The following is a 23,549-nucleotide window of genomic DNA, read 5'->3' on the forward strand; positions in this document are numbered from 1 at the left end:
ATCTAACCCTTTGGTCGACCCCCAAACTTCACATGAGTAGAATAAAATGCTACTTACATAGGTGTCAAACATACTCAGCATGGTTTTACAATTTAGATTCATGTTTACACATTTAGAAAACAAAGCAAACATAGCTTTACGTCCTTGGTCAGACAATTTTTTTTGTACATTCGTGAATTTATTATTGTATCTAAAGTTTACGCCAAGATAGGAGAAATCGTCAACACAATCAAGTTTTTTCTCGCGGTAAGACCATATTTCACAGTTACGGATTTTCCCGCCTTTACGGAAAACCATAACTTTTGTTTTCTCAATATTGACTGTTAGTTTCCATTTGTCACAATAAGTTGCGAGATTATTTAATAATTCCTGTAAGCCTTCGACAGTTTCAGAGAACAAGACTAAATCGTCAGCATACAGCATCAGAAATAAGCTTAATTCGCCAAAATCGTAATTTTGGTTACATTTCGATATAAAAAAAGATTCAAAATCATTTACGTACATGGAAAATAATATCGGCGACAAAGTTTCGCCTTGCATTAAACCAATATCGTTTGAGAAAAAATCAGATAAACAACCTTTAAATTTGACACAAGATTTAACATTGTTATAAATTGATTTAATTATTTGAAGAAGCTTGCCCCTGACACCTAATTTCGAGAGTTTATACCATAAATTAATTCTGTTCACATAGTCAAACGCCTTGCGAAAGTCGACAAAGCAACAATACAAACGTTTATTTTCACTTAAGGATTTAGTAATAATAGAGTGTAAGGCAAAAATCGCATCTACAGTGCTTAATCCACTACGAAATCCAAATTGTGCATCTGTAATTGTCTCATAAGTTTCGGACCAACGTATCAATCTTAAATTCAGAATGGACGTAAATAATTTGCCCAAACAACTTAGCAAGCTGATACCTCTAAAATTGTTGGGATCAGTTTTTACACCTTTTTTATGAACAGGAGTTATTATTGCCACAGACCACTCGGTTGGGAAGTAACCAGAGTTCAAAATTGAATTAAAAAGTGTACATAAAACAGGCATAATTATTTCTTTTCCAACTAAAAAACATTCGTTCAAAATTCCATCTATTCCATGTGACTTGCCATGATTTAAGTTATTAATAGCCTTCTTAATTTCATCAATACTAATTGGACTGTCTAATTCCTCATATAATGGGACAGTATTTTCTTCAGAATCGTGATTACAAAAGGTACCAGTTTCATCACCATCATTGGTGGCTAAACCTTTGAAATGTTCAAACAATGTACTGATTTTCATTTCTGGACCTGATGACTTGGAAGATGAAAACTTTTTATAGAACTGTTTTGGGTTGTACTTCCTTAGGTATTCAAGCATATCCCCTTCAAATCTAATATACATCCTTTTCTTTGTAAGTTCGGCTAATTTATATAACCTTTTCTTATCAATTAATATTTTATGATTATTTATGGATTTACATCTATTGAAAATATTCAATGCGTTTTTATAATTGTAAAACATTTTTTTTAACTCTGTGTCAAACCAGGGTTTGTCCTCGCACACGTGTGAACCTCTAGTTCGGTTCGTCTGGTCATGCCCTGTTGCACCTTTGGTGTGTGTATCGCACGTACGAGTAGTCGGAGTAAACGGGCGCATCGTCCGGGTGAATTCGTCGGTAAAGCGACTTACACAGGAATCGATTGAATGTTGAGTGACCTCACCCGAAATTACAACGGACGCGTTAATATTATCAAGATTACTAGTAAGGTTATCTAAGAACTGACCACTATGTTCCTCATTCCAGCGATAATTCGGGATTTGTTTGTGTTCGGTTGATTCCGCATACGCGGTGTCGCGCTCGTCCAATGAGAATCGTGTAGACAATTCCAGGTGCAAGGGGGCGTGGTCAGACAAAACATTGAAATTACACACTATGAATTTTTTAACTAAGTTTATAAGGCATGGGTTTAAAATCAAATAGTCAATAACACTCATACCATTATGACCACAATATGTATAATCATTAGAATAACCGTCTACATCTCTACCGTTAAATATGCGTATTCCAGTAGATTTACATAAATCAATTAACCGATTGCCAAACTGGTTAACAGTGTCGTCAGGGTTGGACCGTGTACAATATTCATCGTCAGGGATGTAGTGGAACATATTAGAGAGTTGCCTCTCTAAACTGACATGGATATTATCATTTTGGACAAAATCAGATTTTGTGCCTGTGCGGCTATTAAAGTCGCCGATTAACATAAGTTTACCTTCGCTACTATAGCGATTAATACAAGCTTCAAGCTCAAAAAATAAATCAATACTGTCACTGTATGGCTTCAAATGATGAAGCTGGGCAAAGCAGGGTCACAGTGTTATAACCTGGGCAAAGCAGGGTCACAGTGTTATAACCTCAGGCCAATTAACAGAACAGTAAGATTATCTCCTGACTTGAAGGAAAGGATTGTAGCTCTCCATTTGAGAGGCCTTAATCAGACCAAAATTACATGTATAAATGAAATACCAGTGTAATTAAGGTGGAAATGTCAAGATAAGTTGTAAAACCATTAACAAATTGGTTAACAGATTTAAGAAGACAAACTCTATTGAAATGAAGTCATTCTTTACTGAAATTAAAAAGTAAAAACAAGCTGTTTCTTATTACATTGTAACCTGTCTAAACCGTAAGTCATTGAGACCAAACGTATTGGCTGGTTTATGCAGGTGTCCGGTATGTAGAGGTACAATGTTGAATGATATAAGTTCAAAAAATATTAATGCAAATCAAATTAAGAAATGATGCAGTTCTTATCTTGTTATATTCAAAATTATAAAGACATTGCTTTAAAAAATTAATTGTAAAGAAAGAGATTAAACTAAAAAAGAAAAAAATATTTCAGTTTAATTCAAAATGGTATAATGAATGTAAATTCACCATTTCCCAAAACCAACCTATAGCCTTATACCCGTAATTAGTACACATTGTTCTCATCCAGGAAATAAGATTATAGAGCCTGAGGTAAAATTTGCCTCGGGGCAGTTGGACACGGCAAACCTATGTACCATTTACCTGTAAAACTGACCTGTTGGAACTACATCGTTTTCTATTCCCATTCAGTCAATATCTATCATGATATGTGTCACTCATACATTGTATGTAACAGATACAGGTCATTATAAAATCATAACGTTAAATGTTCAAACTTTAAAAAAAAAATGCATATTAAGGCCCGCTGCAATTGGTGTATGGAATGTTCGATTAGTATTTTCTTAATTCAAACATGAAAATTATATTAATCTATGTTTCAGATTTCAGATTTTATTTCAGATAATGATTTACATATTGACCTCTAATACTCTATACATGCTTCCATTATAACATCAAATAAATAAAGTAATAGTACCAGTTTGAAATAAAAAAAAAAAAATTAAAAAATTTCAAATATTGTTTTTTTTATATTAATGACTTATAACTGTTTTAATTATAATACTGTAATAGGAATGGACAATCATATAATTTCAAAAGTGTCAGATATCGACCGTCACAAGTCTGTACCTATATTCTATATGACCTTGGTATACATGTAGGTCAGCCTGAGTTTCCTCTAGCCTTGACAATATACCAGACATGGTGTCAATGCCAGAGGAAACTCGGGCTAGGTAAAGGTAAGGTGTGATGACCAGTTTCCATCTAACAATTAAGGGGGTCTTTATCCAGTTAGATGACTGTGTGTACACCTGTCCAGATCTTCACACCTTATGAGGTAAACTTGGAGGAAGGGGTCATTATTGGGGTCAGTGTAGGTTTGTCTTTTCTCCACACCCCTGTAATCACGCTTGATATACAGGTAGATATTGACCTGGAAGTTGGGGGGGGGGGGGGGGGGGGGGGGATGTATCTGATATAACTGTTAAAAGAACTCCATGTATGACCTGGATTTAATGAGGCAGGCTTAACAAAAAAAAAGTTGGTTTACCAAATAGAAATGTAAGTCTGATGTTAAACTGTTAATCAAAATTAGACATTAGATCCGGAATATGCTATCAAGGTGATAAAAAAAAAACTTTCTTTTTTGTTGTATGTTAAGATAAATACAAACTGTTGGAAGAAAAGTATTTGAAATATAATATATATTAAAAACAGTACTTAGTACTTCGAGTACAAGTTATGTCCAGTACACAATCAAACTCTACATTTTGAGAGACCACAAACAACTTGCCAAATACATTTTTGTTTATTGCCAATTTTCTGCTAATTGACGTGGCTTGTTAAAACTCTTCAAATCAAAGGAATGCTATCATACATTTTTCAACGAAGTGCCAGATCTATTCATTTTATATAGGGTTAACTAATAGAAAAAATCAATTATATTAGATGCTGTTAGTTAACCAACGAAAAATGAACCGACAAAATAAGATGATATATACAAAGATAAAACAGTAACACATATCTTATTGTTACATGTTTAAGGAGTCAAAATGTATAAGAGTATACATCTATCTATAAACATTATGTATATATGTACTTGGTTACAGGTACATGTGATACATGTGGACCCAGGTAGGATTGGGGCCTGATAGGACTCCAGGTTCAAGTTCAAGTTCTTTATTTCCTTGAGCCTTACGGCTCATCGGTTCAACAAATATATACATGTACAGAAATGATACAATACAAAAACCACACACTCCATACACACACTCACACACAACCGGACTAACACATACATTGTACAACAGGTAGAGTGTAGAAGGACATTTTTTTTTTTTTTTTTTTATACTAATAAAAAATCTGTTCTTTGTTTATTACTGTATTTAATATATTTTGCTAAATTTGAAAGATCTTTTTTGTTTACTGTTTCTAGAAGTTGAATAAATTTGTACATACTAGGTTTATTATAATAATATTTCTTAATAAAACGTTTTCTTAGGTCTAAATGAAATTCACATTTAATAATAAAATGAAATTCATCTTCAATGTCTCCACTGTTACAATAGGAACAAATTCTTTGATTTCTTTCTAAGTTATTAAATCTACCAATTTCAATATTTAATTTATGTGATGACAATCTAATTCTAGTTATTTCTTTTAAATTAGAAGTACCTATTGGTTTTGATAAATATGGTTGTAAGTAGAACTTTTCACTAATAAACTTGTACAGTGAACACTTGGAAGATGAATTGATTTTTTCTTTACATTCTTGTATAAATATATCACATAGTCTGCATTTAACAATATTCATAATATAATCAGCTGTATAAATATCCCCATTTTGCCATATATACCCAACACCCATTCTATACAGTTCTTCTTTTACTTCATTCAACCATTCATTCCCGTTTTCTAACATATCTTGATAACAAGCATTTAACACACAGTTATTGGTTTGTTTTAATTTCAACCAATATTTAAAAATTCTAAATTTCCTCACTATTACAAAAGGTAATCTCCCTAATTCTTGGTAAATCATACAATTAGAAGTACTTTTCTTAACCCCCAATAATCTTTTTAAAAACTGTAAGTGGATTTTCTCTATATCCGGTGCTTTATGAAAACCCCAAATTTCAGCCCCATAGTTAATTATACTACCGACGTATGTATCAAAAACATGTAGTTGGGTTTCAACGTTAAAAAAAAAATTCTTTGATACTCCCGAAATTGAAAATAATGCTTTTCTTCCTTGTTCAGCAATTTTTTGTTGAGTTTTCTTAAATTTACCATTAAAATTCATTTGTATCCCCAGATAATTAAATTCATCTACGGTTTCTAATACACATCCGTCATATAACCACTTTTCTTCTTTTCTTAATTTACCACCGTTTCGGAAAACCATTACTTTAGTTTTGGTAGTGTTTACAGTAAGGTTCCATTTCTTTGTGTAAAGTAATAAAGTGTCTAACATTTTTTGCAGTCCCTCGGGAGTTTCTGCCATTAAAACCATATCATCAGCATACATAATTAAAAACAAGTTAATAGTATATAACTCAATAGATGGACATCCTTCTGTTAGGAAATTCATTTCACAGTCGTTGACATACATGGAGAACAATAATGGTGACATTATTTCACCTTGGAATAACCCATTTTGACATTTAAAAAAATCGGACATATTATTATTATATTTGACACAACATTTCACATTTTTATAAAGTGCTCTTATAATATTCAACATTTTCCCTTCAACACCTTCTTTAATAAGTTTGTACCACAAATTTTGTCTGTTTATAAATCAAAAGCTTTCTTTGTAATCAATAAAACAGCAATATAGTCTTTTCCTATTTTTTAAAATTTTACTTATTAAGGTTTGTAAAACAAAAATGGCGTCTACAGTAGATAAGTTTTTCTTAAAGCCAAACTGAGCGTCACTTAATTTAGAATAATCACTATCAAATTTCATTAGGCGCTCATTTAAAATTGATGTAAAAATTTTACCTAAACAACTAACTAGTGTGATGCCCCTGTAATTATTGGTATCATTTTTATCACCTTTCTTGAAGATAGGTATAATATTGCCTAATGACCATGATGAAGGATAAAAACCAGATTTAAAGATATTATTGAACAATTGGACTAAGCAAGGCAAAAGTACCTCTTTTCCTTTAATAAAATACTCATTTAATAGTAAGTCTGGCCCACAAGCCTTAGAATTATTCAAGTTTCTGATAGCTTTAAGAACTTCACTATCAGATATCTGATTATCTAATTCATGAAACATATTATTTGGTACATTTATGTCATAATCATTTAAAAAATCATTGACCATTAGATTATCCACAGGTTCTGTTGTTGATAATTCACTAAAATAATTGTAAAAATCTTGTTCGTTAAGATTACCATGAACAATATTTTTCTTTTTCGTGAATTTACTGTAAAAAGCTTTAGGATTACTTTTTCTCAGAAAAGCCATCATATTTCCCTGTTGAGCTACATATTCACGTTTTAATTTAGCTTCGAGTTTTTTTATAAATACGCTTTTTAGATGTAAAAATGTTTCTATTTTCTTCTGACTTATCAGAATTGAAAATAAATAAAGCGTTTTTGAAATCAGTATATCTTTTCTTACAAAGTTCATTAAACCACGGCTTGTCCTCTACTCGAGTTTTTCTAGCCCGTCTTGGTGTACCTGTAATAGTATTTAAAGGCAATAACAATTCATTTAACATATTTGTAAACTTATTGACACTTTCATCTATACATTCTTGGTTATCTCCCCTTATGTTACAAAATTGTAACAGTTCTATACTATGTTCCTCTAAACAATAAAGCGACCTATCTGCATGGTCCTCAATCCATTTTGCCTTAGTATATGGACTTTTTGCATTTTCCACAACAGGTATAATACTAGTTTTTTACCTCATACAAATCCACTGTAAAGCTAACTGGAGAGTGGTCTGAAAACACATTAAAAATGCCACTTTCAAAATAAAAAAATTTCTTTAAAAAATCATCGGACGACAATACATAATCTATTAGACTGGACCCTCTACTATTTAGAAATGTTATATTGCCATTAATATCATCTTTATGACGCCCATTTACGATTCTTAAGGACGTGGTTTTACATAATGTCAATAGGTGTCTACCAAATTGATTAACACATGTGTCAGAGTTTACCTGGAGTCCAAACGGAGTGCACTCCGAGTGCACTTTGTGTAACCTTTAGTCTACACTCAACTGTATCTGTAGGAGGTTATATGTACATTTTATTTATACTTTTCATAATAATAAGAATTGCTGCATCTGTAATCTTAATGGTCACAAGGTGTAAACTTGGACCTATTTATCAGTGTTTGGTGGAACACTTATGGCAAGTACGTGTAGCTACAGTAGTGAGCCACGGTCATTTACCAAGATGGAAAACAATCTCAATCCGGGACTAATCCTACCACACATAGATTTTCACTTACTACTGGTAAAGTTAGCTTCTTCACAAAATACCCCAAAATCATCTATATACAATACAATCGTTCATTTTTTGGTTGAAAATTGTTATCATTGAGTGTATCGTCCCATCAACAGCAACGGTTATTACGAGGCACAATCTTGTTTTAACTACCTTATCGAATTACATACTGGAGGCCGGTCAATCACCTTCCATCCAAAGCCATTAAATTGGGTTTAACTGTTTCCCCTTACTATAGGTTACACGTACAGGGTAACAGCACATAGCCCGGTCTGCGATCCCAGTTTACTGATACAAGTAAAGTCAACGAAGCCTGAAATCGTAACCAAGCCAGCCCCCCCCCCCCCCCCCACTCCCCCCCCACTCCCCCCCCCCCCCCCCCCCCCCCCCCCCCCCTATTCCCATTAAACCATGCCCACATTAAGCCCCCTCCCTCTACTTAAGAAAACAGGGGAAGAAATCATTTAATAAACCAAGTCAAACTCACATGTACTTCAATGATTTTCTACATGACCCAATCCGTTTTACTGGTGAATCCAAATTATCAGAAAATCTGTAAAAAGATTGAAAAGTTATATTACTAGTATTAATTTTCTTTTTCTTTTTAAACAAAACACTTCCAATTTATTATGGAGGATTGGAAATACTGTAACAATGTGTCTCACCACACAACATCTCACTACTCAAACAACTTTAAAGGATCAACATGGCGAGAAGTGTTCGTCAGACCGCATCCTCACTAGCCAAGTCCTCGTAACTTTGTGTTCATTCTTGGCGGATTCAGCCTGGTTTTCTCATTTTTCTCCCTTTGCTGCCTAACGTAGGGATTGCGAATTGACCTACCTTAATTGTTCCAGCACTGGCACTGGCCTCAGACATGTTTTCCTGGCTTGTCATTTACATTCAATCATCTCTACTTACTGACCGAATACACAAAAGGTTCTCCCAAATATTGCCCCATTTATTTTATTGAAAAAAAAAGACAAGCCGAAACTCACAAGGACATGGAAACATGTTTTGCATTATTCTATTCAGAATTTGGTGCTAAATATAATGTCAAAACTACATTTAACTTATTAACGATATTTAGAGAGCTATGAAATACATACAATCAATCAATCATATTTTATCAACGTGTCAAATGTTAATACATACATAATAAAATAGGTATATGAGGCACACTAATATACATATACATATATATTAACATCCAGCTACTTGGTGCTCATGAAACATTATAGCAGATATAAATGCGTACTATCTTCTAAAACAGTAAGATAAGAAATCATAAATAAGTATGTAATTAGAATGAACTTACACCCAATAACGGGAGAAATAGGAGAGTGGTTGGTCCAACCCCTACCGACAAATCACACAACCCCCACCATTGGGATCCTGATAATTTATACTGATAAACAATGAATTTATAATGAATTACCTAGTTATATTACAAGGACTAGCAAGGATTAGTTTGCAAAACGCTTCTTCTGGGCAACATAAACAACACTGTTCATTTGATGAAAGAGATTAATTCTCAAGTCACTGTATAAAGGACAGTCACACAGAAAATGTACTTCGCTGTCTACTGAGTCACCACAAAAAGGATAAAGGGGCCAGTTATAGCGACCAGTCTCTATCTTAAAAGAAGCACTACCACATCGTTGGTTGGTTGGTTAGAGCACAACGGTAGGCTCCAGTCATGTATATTTTCGTATAATGTTCCGTTCTCAGATCCTTCTTAACCCGCCTTTACATCCGTAATTTATTTCCGTTTGGCTTACTTCGGTCGTCCCAGCTTTGACCGAACCATTCAATTTTGTCTTTCTGCTAAGTTTAAAGATTTAATGACGTTCATAGTATGTTACATGAGTTTATATCAAAATTCCAATACATCACGAATACTATATTGTTCGCTTAGCCGAAGTGCTCGCCCATCCAATGATTTACGCCTAGCCCATATGTGAATTTTACTAAACAGACGTCCGTTATCAATGGAATTCACCCGACAGTTCAGACAAAAACCTTCAATTCGTTGTTAACTAAGGGTGGTAACTACCAATTGTCTCCAATAATGCCAACAGTGGATGTGTGTTTTGACGCGTCCATGAATGTTCTCTTTGCCCGATTTTGTACATTATTCATTTCTTTTCGTTGTGATTGGTCCCAAAAGGCAGAACAATACAGGACATGTTGTACGGGGTTTTCATATAGCTTTGCAAACACGGAGTTGTCATTCCACCAGCACAATAAAATTAGAAAATGACAGTCAGGGCAGTGACCCTTTTTCTGCGGAATACAAAAAATGTAATCATGGTAATTGCCCCTTTCTGCGGAGAGAGTTGTGTAGTCATGGCAACAATCACTATCTCTCTCTGGACGGGTTTAGTATTGTTGACAACTGTTCATGTGTCTGCATGGATTATGTACCGCAATCCCTAACTCAAATAATAAGGATCAAATACATAACATTTAATACATGGAATATAGCAATATCAACAAAGATTCCAAAATCAAATATGTAAAATGACTCTAAATACAAATTTGCTTGTTCCAATATTGATAAATAGATAACTTATTTCACATTTAGATCATGTAGGTTCTATTGCTGTTTGGTCGGTCGAATTTGCAATTAATCAATGATTATAACTCGTATGATTTTAGTTAACAAATAAGTCAATTATATGATACGAGAATTGCACATGAAATCATCACATGTAGATACATTGTATTTTTGTTATTCAATGAATTACAACATTTCTACCATATGCTACTCTATTGAATCATTTATGTGACATTTGACACATTATGTGTGTTTATCAGCCGACGGGTCATCTAGCAGCAATGGGGAAAATAAAGCTGCTGTCTAATTTTGTTGGCCACAGAACACGACTTCCGTAGAACAATAAAACCGACAGAGACGCCGCGGAGACGGTTAGTGTTATTGCGTCTATCTTCATGTCACGACTGACACCGTTAGGTCTCGGTTGAACGTATCTCACATTACTTCATTTCAATCTATTTTCAACATGCATCCTAATCTAGCGCTAATATTCCCATGGCAACATGTTATTGTTACAATAAGCCTCATATTTTCTCTACTTAATCCGTCACCACACAGTGGCAACGATGGTTTAACGAACTCACACACCTCCTCACAGTAAAAAAGATTGTCTGACATACAGTCACAAACCTCCTCACAGTAAAAAATATTGTCTCACGTACAGTCACACAGATCCTCACAGTAAAAAAGATTGTCTAACTTACAGTCACACACCTCACAGTAAAAATGATTGTCTGACGTACAGTCACACACCTCCTCACAGTAAAAAAGACTATCTCACGTACAGTCACACACCTCCTCACAGTAAAAAAGATTGTCTAACGTACAGTCACACACCTCCTCACAGTAAAAAAGATTGTCTGACATACAGTCACACACCTCCTCACAGTAAAAAAGATTGTCTAACGTACAGTCACACACCTCCTCACAGTAAAAAAGATTGTCTGACATACAGTCACACACCTCCTCACAGTAAAAAAGATTGTCTAACGTACAGTCACACACCTCCTCACAGTAAAAAAGACTATCTCACGTACAGTCACACACCTCCTCACAGTAAAAAAGATTGTCTCACGTACAGTCACACACCTCCTCACAGTAAAAAAGATTGTCTCACGTACAGTCACTCACCTCCTCACAGTAAAAAAGATTGTCTCACGTACAGTCACACACCTCCTCACAGTAAAAAAGATTGTATCACGTGCAGTCACACACCTCCTCACATTAAAAAAGATTGTCTAACGTACAGTCACACACCTCCTCACAGTAAAAAATATTGTCTGACATACAGTCACACACCTACTCACAGTAAAAAAGATTGTCTCACGTACAGTCACACACCTCCTCACAGTAAAAAAGATTGTCTCACGTACAGTCACACACCTCCTCACAGTAAAAAAGATTGTCTAACGTACAGTCAACCACCTCCTCACAGTAAAAAAGATTGTCTCACGTCCAGTCACACACCTCCTCACTGTAAAAAAAGATTGTCTAACGTACAGTCAACCACCTCCTCACAGTAAAAAAGATTGTCTCACGTACAGTCACTCACCTCCTCACAGTAAAAAAGATTGTCTAACGTACAGTCACACACCTCCTCACAGTAAAAAAGATTGTCTAACGTACAGTCACACACCTCCTCACAGTAAAAAAGATTGTCTAACGTACAGTCACACACCTCCTCACAGTAAAAAAGATTGTCTCACGTACAGTCACACACCTCCTCACAGTAAAAAAGATTGTCTAACGTACAGTCACACACCTCCTCACAGTAAAAAAGATTGTCTCACGTACAGTCACACACCTCCTCACAGTAAAAAAGATTGTCTCACGTACAGTCACACACCTCCTCACAGTAAAAAAGATTGTCTCACGTACAGTCACACACCTCCTCACAGTAAAAAAGATTGTCTCACGTACAGTCACACACCTCCTCACAGTAAAAAAGATTGTCTCACGTACAGTCACACACCTCCTCACAGTAAAAAAGATTGTCTCACGTACAGTCACACACCTCCTCACAGTAAAAAAGACTGTCTCACGTACAGTCACACACCTCCTCACAGTAAAAAAGATTGTCTCACGTACAGTCACACACCTCCTCACAGTAAAAAAGATTGTCTCACGTACAGTCACACACCTCCTCACAGTAAAAAAGATTGTCTCACGTACAGTCACACACCTCCTCACAGTAAAAAGATTGTCTCACGTACAGTCACACACCTCCTCACAGTAAAAAAGACTGTCTCACGTACAGTCACACACCTCCTCACAGTAAAAAAGATTGTCTCACGTACAGTCACACACCTCCTCACAGTAAAAAAGATTGTCTAACGTACAGTCACACACCTCCTCACAGTAAAAAAGATTGTCTCACGTACAGCACACACCTCCTCACTGTAAAAAATATTGTCTGACATACAGTCACACACCTCCTCACAGTAAAAAAGATTGTCTAACGTACAGTCACACACCTCCTCACAGTAAAAAAGATTGTCTCACGTCCAGTCACACACCTCCTCACAGTAAAAAATATTGTCTCACGTACAGTCACACACCTCCTCACAGTAAAAAAGATTGTCTCACGTACAGTCACACACCTCCTCACAGTAAAAAAGATTGTCTCACGTACAGTCACACACCTCATCACAGTAAAAAAGATTGTCTCACGTACAGTCACACACCTCCTCACAGTAAAAAAGATTGTATCACGTACAGTCACACACCTCCTCACATTAAAAAAGATTGTCTAACGTACAGTCACACACCTCCTCACAGTAAAAAATATTGTCTGACATACAGTCACACACCTCCTCACAGTAAAAAAAGATTGTCTAACGTACAGTCACACACCTCCTCACAGTAAAAAAGACTGTCTCACGTACAGTCACACACCTCCTCACAGTAAAAAAGACTGTCTCACGTACAGTCACACACCTCCTCACAGTAAAAAAGATTGTCTCACGTACAATCACACACCTCCTCACAGTAAAAAAGACTATCTCACGTACAGTCACACAACTCCTCACAGTAAAAAAGATTGTCTCACGTACAGTCACACACCTCCTCACAGTAAAAAAGATTGTCTCACGTACAGTCACACAACTCCTCACAGTAAAAAAGATTGTCTCACGTACAGTCACACACCTCCTCACAGTAAAAACGTCTATCTGACGTACAGAATGTAAGGATATTTCAAAAAGCTTTCGTTTTGAAATTTAAAAAAATGGAATGGTTTGGAGATGTTCCCTGTAATAAATATATATCTTCCATTTCAAAGGAAGTGGCAGACATTTTAGTTGAAGTCTGCTTGGATACGAGAGATTACAGAGATCTAAACACACCTTCTTGACACAGACGATTTAGACACAGTTCTACATACAGTTACTATATGTATTTCTGACACCATGTGTAAAAAACAATTAAACAGATTTTTCAATAATTGAGATATTTCAATTTTGTAAACTGGTATGTAAACTTTGATATTTCTCGCATATAGCTATGCAAAGCTTTCTTTTAATTTCAAATTTCAACTTTATTTTTTAACGATTTTAAAATTAATTTTGCTTACATGTACTGTTAGGCTGTCTAGTCATAGGCAGGGAAGGGGTGGGGGAGGGGGAGGGGGAGGGGGCTTAATGGGCATATATCTTTAATGATAATATACTGGCCTCTCTCAATCGTTTCTGAAAACACATTTGAAGTCTAGTATCAAACAGGCACTGATGTGTATATTACAATTACTAGATCAGTGTTCAGCATCACTTTAATTTTGTACTCCAAACACATCTGACCACCACTGACCACTACTGACCAATAAAAATATGAACGGAGACAGAAAGAGAAGAAATAACTATTTCAAACCTGGAAGCATCCCCAAGAATAAGGCCAAGTTTTTCAAGATGAAGGTATACAGCACAAAGTCCGAAAAGTCAACCCAATGTAGCAGTGGACACCGAAGATAGACCCTGTACAATACATGCATCAACCGCCTCGTCAGACTCGGAGACTGAAATAGATGGAAACCGGATTATTGATGTTATCTTGATGGTGAAGATGTGGAATGATGTCATCAATGTACACGCAGAACAAACTGACAACACATGTAGAGTACCCGAATTTAAACTTGTGTCCGAGAAGAAATGGGCCCTGGGTTGGAGTTGCTCTGTGCAGTGCATCAAATGTGAGTACAAGTCTCAACTTAACAAACTTTACAGAGAAGCGCACTGATTAACAAAAAACTACTTTCAGCACTGTGTGGACAGTCCGTCAGCACCAAAGGAGCCAGACTTCTGAACCTACCTGCAGGTGCCAAAAGTGGAATGCAACGACAGGCAAACCAGGTGTCAAGGGAGATAACCGCTCTCAACAAAACAGACAAGGAGGAAAAGACTCGACTGGTGGTACAGGACAACACCCTGAGAGGACAGGAGTTTCCGAGCCCCATCGGAATAACTGTGGATGGGCGGAACAATAGTACAACATTTGGAAGCTCAAAGAAGCCCGGATTGAATGTCTCTTGCGGAACCAGCCTCGGAATCGAGATTTGAACTCCAAAGAAGTGGATAGTTGGACGTACCCTCCACAACAAACTTTGCTGGAAAGGCCCTTGGCTTAGAGGAAAAGGGTATGATGTTGACTGTCCTGGTGGTCACCCTGAGTGCACAGCCAACACCGGACGGTTTGACGGCCTGTCTGAATATGCCATGGGGAAGGACATCGGAGATCAAGGCCTACAGGAAGCCATGTGAGCCCTACATTCAATGTGGAAAGTGGAGAGACTGGCTGACCCAACTCACATAGGCAGAGCACTCAGTTCCGGAATCTAACAGTGCTAAGTTCAGAGACTCCATCTTTCCCGGACGTACCAGACTTATGAGGTCTCACTCACAGGTGTTCCCCCAAGGCTTTTAAGCCAGGAGCAGCTTGGTTTTCAAATCCTTCATGAAAAAACACAACGGTGACATGGAGACTATCACAAGTCGCTTGCCTGATGTGTTAGATGCCACCGTGTCGTGCTATTCAGGGGACTGTTCCAGGTGCAGTCAGCACTCCGAGGTGTGCTCTGGAGATGACAGCGACAACTAGTGGGTGCGCTCAATCTTCCTCGGTTCGAACCAGATACATCATCTTCAGATGACGCCAGATGACCAGTTGTTGGTATTGGAGCTCCTGTAAATGAAGACTATCTATTCAATGAGACTTAACACATTTACTCAGAAGAATGAGGCTTGTCACAGAAGCACCAATGTCGTTCTACCAAAACCTCAGAACTTTGGACGAAATGCTGAGGGAAGACTTGACAACACCATCTTAACTCTAAACAACACGGCCGGAAAGCTATACAACAGAAGTTCGAACACCTCGATGGTACTCTGAGTTGGGAAGTTAAACATAAGTTGGATCAACTGAGGTCAGAAGAATTATACCAAAGACAACACCAGTACAAACCTGAAGTGAAGAAGAGAACTATATCGTTACTGGCAGCACAGCACAAAGTTCATGCGAAAATGCCCAAGTCCGCCCGGAAGTCCGACGACAGGAGAGGGCAGCTTGATCCAGTCATCCAGCAATACAGGGGAGACAATCAGCTTCAGGATCATCTGTATTGAAAAGTGAAAAAAAATTGATAAAGGGACAGATTGGCAACCAGAAAATAAAGCATTGAATTCAAAATTCAAAAACACATATGTAAGAACAACAAAAAAGTTACATATATATGACTACCTAAAGAGGAAGCCACCCCGTGGCGGTGGTCGGAAACAAAAATAATTTCAAATTTTCAAATCTAACAAACAGTCCCTGAAACCTACATGACAATGACAAATACAATGTATTTGAATTTAAACAATACTGTCTATTATTGTTAATAAAATGGGGTTCTAAACTTGTGATCTATATTTATACATAAACTATTATGACATAGATGGGAACAGTCCAGATCACTTGACAAGCCGAAGTTTTAAAAATGAACAAAAACAGTAAGCCTGTGAGCATGTTTTTTCCCCACCTTGAATCAACAGGGTCCTTAAAAGATTAAATTCCATATTTTCCTGTTTTTGTCCCAGGTCCTGTCCATAGTCTGCAGGTGCCATTTTCTGGGCTAATCACCGACTTTTCTGACATCTTCCACTAGTACAACGTTCACATTTGAGTAACAAAGCTGTAGCACGCACGTGTTTTGAAATTCATCATTTAAAAGAGTATCTGATCGAGCACATTTCCTTGGTTCCGACACCCAACTCCACATCCATATGAATTTTGACCAAGATCCAACCGTCCTAAGTACTCCAGAGATGATGACAAAAACGACTTTTGATCCGTCCACATTAAGTAGCAATGCTGTCGCACGAAAGTATTTTGAAATTCATCGTTTAAACAAGTACCGGATCAACCATATTTTCGTGTTCTCAAATCCTACCGCCCTAAAAACTCTAAAAATTAGGACAGAAATGCCTGTTGAACCCTAAACATCAAGGAGAATGCAAATATTCTTCCCTGCGCACGTGGTTTGAAATTCATCATTCATGTGTGTACCGGATCGAGCACATTCCCGTGGTTCTCACACCAAAAACGAGAAGAATATGAATTTTGACCAAGATGTGACCGTCCTAAGTATTCTGACAGTAAGATGATAGAACCGCTTGTTGACCCGTTCACATTCAGTGAAAATGCTTCCACACGCTCATTACCTGATCGAGCATATGTCCGTGGTCCATACTAATAACTCGAGGAGCATCTGAGCTTTGGCCAAGGTGCGATCGCCCTAAGTGCACCAGAAATGATGACAGAACCATTTTTTGACACGTCCACATTCAGCAAGAATGAAAGAATGCTTCCGCACACACGTTTGAGCTTCATCATTTAAATACCTATAAGATCAAGCACATTTCCGTAGTCCCAACACAGCGCTTGAGGTGAATTTGAAATTTAGTTAAGATCCGTCCGTCCTAAGTACTCAAGAAATGACGATAGAAAGGCCTTTTCACTTAAAAGCTGCCGCACGGACGTGGTTGGAAGTTGATCTTTAAAATGGTTACCGGATCAAACAGACTTCCGTGGTTCCGACACCCCACTCCAGATCAATATGAATTTTGGCCAAGATCCGATCGTCCTAAGTAATCTAGAAATGACGAGAGAACGGCGTTTGACCTGTCTACTTTCAGTCATTAAACTGACGTACGCACGTGGTTTGAAATTGATCATTTAAACGAGTCCCTACTCCACCACATTTCTGTCGTCCTCACATCCCCATGGAGGTGCAGCAATCGCATCCTGGTCAGGATCCGACCGTCCTAAATACTCCAGAGATGATGACACAGATGACTTTTGACCTGTACATATTAAGTGCCAATGCTGTCGCATGCACGTGCTTTGAAATTCATCATTTAAACTGTTACATGATAATAACAGAAAGATGAAAACCGGCAGATAAGTTCAAAGCACACTTCTATGAACAATACAAGACTAAGCAAATTACAGAGATAATTCATAATTGCAATGAAGTGGTGTATAAGGTGGTGTATTAAATCAACACTGTTAATTATTTATAATATAACAGCTGTCCTGAAGTAATCCTTTCATATCCGTTTATCCAGAATTAAGAATATTTACAAATTCAACTATTCATAGTTCCCGTCAATTAATAATGTAACATAATTCATATAGCTCTCCTTGACAATTGTAAACCAGTTCTAATAACAACTTATCTCTCGTGAAATTTATACAACATTGTCATATCTTTCAAGCACATTAACAAACACACTACCTTCAAGAATGTTCCAGATAGATACTACATATAAGGCCGTAAGAGTTATTTCCCTTGAGTAAACAATATACATCTTAGGACCGAGACCACAATTAGCTTCGCTATATGTTTCATTGTAACATTAAAATTCGTAATACATTCCAAAAAATCTAAAATACAACTTTCCATCTCACCTGGCTAAGACCAACATTTAAAAAAGCAAAATGTAAAAGTTTCAACACAGCATGTTGGGCATTTTTTCGAGATAGCTGTCAACATGTGTCACCAACGTGGATTATATACATCCGAGTCAGGGGTAGAGGTCAAATCAGGACTCATCACACAGGGTCCTGATGCACATAATACATTATCAATATCATTATTTTACATCACAAAACCTAGATCGACATCTCTACTATAAATTCACATTCGATTCATTGACTAAAATCAAGTTCAAAGAGGTATTTAATATATTTTCCTGAAATACATTATTTTTTAGGGGATTTCACCTGTTTTGTTATATATATAACAAAGCGGGTGAAATCCCCATAAAAATTCGACAGAAAACAGAAACAATTTTTCACGTGTCTTCTTTCAGTTACTAAGCTGACGTTCGCATGTGGATTGAAATTCATCATTTAAACGAGCCCCGGCTCAACTAAATTTCTGTGATCCTCAGATCGCAATGAAGGTGCATCTTAATTTTGACAAAGATCCGACCTTCTAAAGTGCTCTAGAAATGAAGACAGAAACGCCTTTTGACCCGTACACATTTAGTTATAAAGGTAACGCCCGCACGTGGTTTGAAATTAATCATTTAAACGCCTACATGAACAACCACATTTCCGTGGTTTTGTCCATGGAGGTTTATTTGAATTTTGATCAACATCCGACCGTCCTAAGTACATAATGTATTCTAGAAATAAGGACAGAAACATCTTTTGACCAGTCCAGTTATAAAGCTGCCGCATGCGTGTGGTTTGAAATTCATCATTTAAACAGAGTCCCACCGGATTATCACTCGACAGGGTGCCGGATCGGGAACATTTCCGTGGAATCCACAAAACAATCGAGGTGCATATGAGTTTCGGCAAAGATCTGTCCGTCCTTAATATTATGGAAACGATGACAGAAAGGCATTGTGACCCGTCCACATTCAGTAAGAATGCTACTGCACGCACGTGGTAAGAAGTTCATGATGAAAGAGAACCGGATCCAGCATATTTACATGGTCCCGATACCCCACTCGAGGGGCATATGAACATTCAGTAAGATTGGGAGAATGCTTCCATGTGTACGTGGTTTCACCCCCGCCTGATATATATATATTTATCCTGCAACTGCCACCGCATTGTCGGAATACACCCACCGTATATATTTTTGCTGTATACGGCAGTGACGGAAAACAGCTGTATTTTGGAATCTTTGCACGTGCGTCAGTTCGACTGACCTACTTCAAAGTGAAACTACGTTTAAAAGGCGAACATATTTCTATCATTTTTGACACCGTTTCACTTCAAAATGATTATTTTTATGAGTATTTTTATGACTGTTGCAGGATAAATAGAATACATGGTCAGTGTCTTAAAATATAAGTTGTGTTTTTGGCTCGGGACAGAAAGACAAAAGTGGCTCGCCAAGGCTCGCCACTTTTGTCTTTCTTTACCCTCGCCAAAAATACAGCTTATATTTTAAGACACTGACCATGTATTCTCTATGTATAAAATTGGGATGTCCCGCCTTTATGTATTACCGTATAAATTGGGGGAATGACGTCACACATCTTGCTGTATCCCGCCTTTATATGTTACCATATAAATTGGGGAAATGACGTCACATATCTTACTGTATCCCGCCTTTATATATTACCGTATAAATTGGGAGAATGACGTCACATATCTTACTGTATCCCGCCTTTATATATTACCGTATAAATTGGGAGAATGACGTCACACATCTTACTGTATCCCGCCTTTATATATTACCGTATAAATTGGGAGAATGACGTCACATATCTTACTATATCCCGCCTTTATATATTACCGTATAAATTGGGAGAATGACGTCATTTATTACATTTTTACCAGTGAAATATCAAAAATTATTCATTCTATAAAAGTGATATTTTTCACTAGTGAAAAATATCACTTTTGCCGATTTGACCAATCAAATGAATGATTAGAAAATACCAAAATAATTGACCAATCAGAAAGCCCGACATATATGTCAGCACCTGGACAGGGGAAACTACTTTTTTGTTTACAAACTATCGCTGTAATCCTAGTTAGCATACGGGGTAGGGTTTTCGTTGATAAAAAATGTAATAAACAGAATATCTTACAGTGTCTTCAGTAATACCAAATATATTTCACTCGTGTGGCTAATATTTTGATATTTTTCACTCGTGCTGCGCACTCTAATTCCTTATTGTTTATTATAGGGGTATCCCCACCTTATTTCTTGTTGTTTATTATTGGGGTACCACCACCTTATTTCTTGTTCTTTATTATAGGGGTATCCCCAACTTATTTCTTGTTGTTTATTATAGGGGTATCCCCACCTTATTTCTTGTTCTTTATTATAGGAGTACCTCCACCTTATTTCTTGTTGTTTATTATAGGGGTACCCCCACCTTATTTCTTGTTCTTTATTATAGGGGTATCCCCAACTTATTTCTTGTTCTTTATTATAGGGGTATCCCCACCTTATTTCTTGTTCTTTATTATAGGGGTACCCCCACCTTATTTCTTGTTGTTTATTATAGGGGTACCCCCACCTTATTTCTTGTTGTTTATTATAGGGGTATCCCCAACTTATTTCTTGTTCTTTATTATAGGGGTACCCCCACCTTATTTCTTGTTGTTTATTATAGGGGTACCCCCACCTTATTTCTTGTTGTTTATTATAGGGGTACCCCCACCTTATTTCTTGTTGTTTATTATAGGGGTACCACCACCTTATTTCTTGTTGTTTATTATAGGGGTACCACCACTTTATTTCTTGTTGTTTATTATAGGGGTACCCCCACCTTATTTCTTGTTGTTTATTATAGGGGTACCCCCACCTTATTTCTTGTTGTTTATTATAGGGGTACTCCCACCTTATTTCTTGTTGTTTATTATAGGGGTACCCCCACCTTATTTCTTGTTGTTTATTGTAGGGGTACCACCACCTTATTTCTTGTTGTTTATTATAGGGGTACCCCAACCTTATTTCTTGTTGTTTATTATAGGGGTACCCCCACCTTATTTCTTGTTGTTTATTATAGGGGTATCCCCACCTTATTTCTTGTTGTTTATTATAGGTGTACCCCCACCTTATTTCTTGTTGTTTATTATAGGGGTATCCCCACCTTATTTCTTGTTGTTTATTATAGGTGTACCCCCACCTTATTTCTTGTTGTTTATTATAGGGGTATCCTCGCCTTTTACATCTATATTACTCCATAAAATAGTGGTCTCCAGCCTTTTAATCCTACCGCGTAGCACAGGGTTATACCGTTTTTATATCCTAATGTATCAACAAGGGGTACCACGCATTACATCTTACTGTATAAAATAATGGTACCCCGCCTTGTATCCTACTATATAAAATAGGGTACCCCCGCCTTGTATCCTACTATATAAAATAGGGTACCCCCGCCTTGTATCCTACTATATAAAATAGGGTACCCCCGCCTTGTATCCTACTATATAAAATAGGGTACCCCCGCCTTGTATCCTACTATATAAAATAGGGTACCCCCGCCTTGTATCCTACTATATAAAATAGGGGAACCCCGCCTTGTATCCTACTATATAAAATATGGTACCCCCGCCTTGTATCCTACTATATAAAATAGGGTACCCCCGCCTTGTATCCTACTATATATAATAGGGTACCCCCGCCTTGTATCCTACTATATAAAATAGGGTACCCCCGCCTTGTATCCTACTATATAAAATAGGGTACCCCCGCCTTGTATCCTACTATATAAAATAGGGTACCCCCGCCTTGTATCCTACTATATAAAATAGGGTACCCCCGCCTTGTATCCTACTATATAAAATAGGGTACCCCCGCCATTATATCCTACTATATAAAATAGGGTACCCCCGCCTTATATCTTACTATATAAAATAGGGGAACCCCGCCTTGTATCCTACTATATAAAATAGGGAACCCCCGCCTTGTATCCTACTACATAAAATAGGGTACCCCCGCCTTATGTTCTACTATATAAAATAGGATACCCCCGCCTTGTATCCTACTATATAAAATAGGGTACCCCCGCCTTGTATCCTACTATATAAAATAGGATACCCCCGCCTTGTATCCTACTATATAAAATAGGATACCCCCGCCTTGTATCCTACTATATAAAATAGGATACCCCCGCCTTGTATCCTACTATATAAAATAGGGTACCCCCGCCATTATATCCTACTATACTATTTTTTTAGCCAGGTGTCACAAACGATGCCAACAACGGACGTTACAAAAACATCACTTTGGTAAGAACGGAGTTACTTCCCTTACTCTATCGATGCAGTAAAGAAAGTCAGCTACAGATTTGGACCCTTGTATCAATGACCCAGAATGAACCTAACATAAGGTTTGTTTAATTTTATAACACCTTACTCAGATAAATATTTGGTCCAAGGCCACATTGGAAAAAGTCTTCTGACTTTTTTTTTTATCTATCCTCTGTATATGTCGTACATAAGTTTTACAACATGGAATTATTTTGCCTTTTTTACTAAAGTAATATTTGTTTCATCTCAAACAAACATTTTATGGTTATGTTTGGATTTAACTGTCTATTATATGTAGTGTAGATGAATAGAGTGTGTCTTTATGTGTGACTTTTTATCAAGTAAAACTTGATATCGTTATAACATCAAGTTATATCATCGATTGAAATATCTTATGTCTGATCTGTATATGATATATCTTGACCTAGGTAATGTTTGATATATGTTAGCGGCTACTGCTTGATTTCAAATTCATTAGAGAATATCCTTTCCAATGATGTTGGATAATGTTGTTAATGGGCAATAATGCTTCTTTATTATTTAAGAAAAGAATCCACTGAAACTAAACCTAACCGTCGTGCTCTAGTAATGACATGTTTTAAGTCGTTAAAACTGTACAAAATGGTCCTTTGTCATCAAAATCATATTTAAAACAGTAATATCATTATTTTTATATCAATCCTTGTCTTTGATAGGCTCTAACCGTAGTGGTTAATTTATAAGAGGACTTCCTGAGATTGCCATCACTATGGCGACGTTAGCCGGCGAGGTTAACGGGCCATCACTATGGCGACCTTAGCCGGCGAGTTTGACGCGCCATCACTATGGCGACCTTAGCC

The sequence above is a fragment of the Pecten maximus genome, chromosome 1 (genome assembly GCF_902652985.1).
Source record: "Pecten maximus chromosome 1, xPecMax1.1, whole genome shotgun sequence".
NCBI lineage: Eukaryota > Metazoa > Mollusca > Bivalvia > Pectinida > Pectinidae > Pecten > Pecten maximus.